Below are 2553 nucleotides of genomic sequence, written 5' to 3' on the forward strand. Positions count from 1 at the left end.
TCTTGGCAGAAGAGAAGGCAGGTGTGACTGGGGTTTGAAGTGAGAGTATTAAGAGTAAAAAAAATGTTGCAGATTGCCACAAAATGAAGATTAAAGGAAAGAGGAAGGGGGAAGGATGAATGAGAAGTAAGGATTAAAGTACAGCGAAGAATAAAGAATGTGAAATGAAATAAGGACAGATGGAGGACAGGGAGAGAGAAGGAGGGAAACAAAAAGAAACAAAACCAGAAGGGTTAAATTGGCGTCAAGGGGAGGACAAGGGAGCAGAGGATTGAAGTGTTAGTGTGAGGTTTGATGGAAAGAGGGACAAGGGAGTGAAGGAAAGCAGGTAGGAGAAATAAAAAGAGAGAAAGGACGAATAAAGAAGAAGTAATGAAGAAAGAAAGGGTAGGAACAGAGGAGAAGTAAAGGAGTGCATGAAAGAGAGAAGGGATAAAGAAGGGAGGATGGGCAGGAGGCAAGAAAAGATGAGAGAGATGACAGAATGAAAAGGAAATGAAAGGGGACAATTAAGCTTTGTTCCCTGCTGGCAACAATGATGCTATTAACTCTGGAAACAGTCACACACACACACACACACACACATACACACACACACTTTCTTCCCCGATGTATCTGACTTGAACAACCTGCTGGGACAGAGCTGCTATTAAATGGTGGGTCTGTGTCTGTGTTCTCCTCTGTCATTTTCTCTCCATCTCCCTTCATCTGCTTCCCTTCCCTCTCACTCCACCACTGTCATTCTCTTCTTCTCATATTCTTCTCTTTCGTTCCCCGTGTCCACTTCTGATCTTTTATTTCATGTGTCTTCTGTCACATTTGCTTTAAAATTATTAGCTCATTTTTGCCCTTTCCAAGAATGAGAGAAGAAGATTGATATAAATCTTAAGTCTCTTAAGCCAGAAGCTAGTCGATAGTTATCTAATATTTTATTGCCTCTTGGGAATTTAAAAAAAACAACTTATTTTGATTACAAACACACAGAGGACCTATAGACATGCATTGTGGTGAAATACCTGAGTGATAATGGGTTTGATTCCTTGCTCAGGGGAAACTCTAGCCTCTCCAGATACCACCAATCCACAATTTGTACCATGGTCCATGCTGGACATGCACCTGCCATCCTTGCTTATCAAGTCTCTACGGTATGGGCCAATGCCACCTCCCAAAAGCATGTTTCCATACCAGGTGTCAAACCCAGACTGCTTGGGTGAAAACCAGGAATCCTGACCGCTAGACCATATGGGGCATCAGAGAGCAACTACAGGTTGCTAGCTAGCTTTGTCTAAAGTGAAAAAAAAAAAATCGCAAACTTCTCTCAGGCTCAATAATTTTGCATTTTGCAGAAATTTTGTGGCCACTATAGGTTCTCCTAGATGCTAGGAAGAAGAGTGTGAGACAAAGGCTAACTTAAATAAGAGTGAGGGTGTAAATACACCACCAAGCCTTGGGACATCCTCGCCTTTCTCTGGCGGGAACATGAACATTCATCATGATGGATATTGTAATTCAATAAACACTGAAATGATAAGTGTATAAACAGCATTGACAAAGATCTAACTGGCAGTGATAGGCACACATTACATCCATGACATAATGAGCTTGTGAAAGGAAAATGATTAATGATTAAGACACAAAAGAGGTGCTGCGTCTGAGACGAGTGTGGTTTGTGAGCCTGGATTGATGCAGACTCTCTAAAGCTCGCTCACTTTTCAGGCTGACGGGTTTGGAATGACACTGAGCGTGGTGGACCCTCCACCTGAACATGTAAACAGAGCGAGACTGGGGTAGGGGGAGTGTGTAGGGGTCAGACTGGGACTGAGCCAAGGTGGTTATCCTCTTTGAAAATGCTTTTTTTCACTCATTTTCATTACATACACACAGGACCTCTTGATTGTTGTGGCGAGATACCAGCTAGTTATGAGGCTTGCCCATAGTTAGGCACTCAAACCAGGTATGGACTTGGTGTATACTCTCTTTTTTTCAAGGGATCTTTAAGCCTCCAGTGTTTCCACTGTATCATGTTCTGTGCTGGACTTGCAGTGGCCACCCTCTGCTGCCCAAGCAAAGTACCTAATGCATATTGATCGGGCTACAGCAACCCCAAAAGCTGTTTCCCATACCGGGAGTTGAACCCGGGCCACCTGGGTGAAAACCAGGAATCCTAACCGCTAGACCATATGGGGCCCTGGTGACTTTTTGATAGTCTTTATACTACTAAAGCTCACAAATCAGTACCTATCCAATTTGTTTACCCATGTAAAATGTTCCTCACTGCCTTTAAGTCCTGTCCAGCAGTGTACTCTAAGGACCTTGTGTCTCACTGCCCGGGGTGTGTGTCCTTGTGTAGGAAGCTGTTGCAGAGAATAAACTGATGGACTGCTGGCCTGCAATTGATATAGTGATGGAAAATAGGAGCAAAATTACATTTCCTATCTCAGCATGGCACTGCTCCAGAGATGCTTCTGGTACTCTGTCTCTATGTCCCTCTGTTCTCCCCTCTGTCTCTCTTCTTTCTCTGACTGTCTTGCCGACTCTGTCTAAACAAAGTAT

At 43.5% G+C, this 2553-nt stretch overlaps 1 non-coding gene across 1 annotated transcript; it reads right to left on the bottom strand.

The window, feature by feature from the left end:
- Positions 1-2114: 2114 nt before the first annotated feature.
- On the bottom strand, positions 2115-2186 carry trnae-uuc (transfer RNA glutamic acid (anticodon UUC)). The gene has a single exon. It is a non-coding gene; the product is annotated as a tRNA-Glu (tRNA).
- Between the last annotated feature and the right edge of the window lie 367 nt (positions 2187-2553).

This window comes from Lutjanus erythropterus, chromosome 5 (assembly GCF_056507025.1).
Source record: "Lutjanus erythropterus isolate fLutEry1 chromosome 5, fLutEry1.hap2, whole genome shotgun sequence".
NCBI classification, from domain to species: Eukaryota; Metazoa; Chordata; class Actinopteri; order Lutjaniformes; family Lutjanidae; genus Lutjanus; species Lutjanus erythropterus.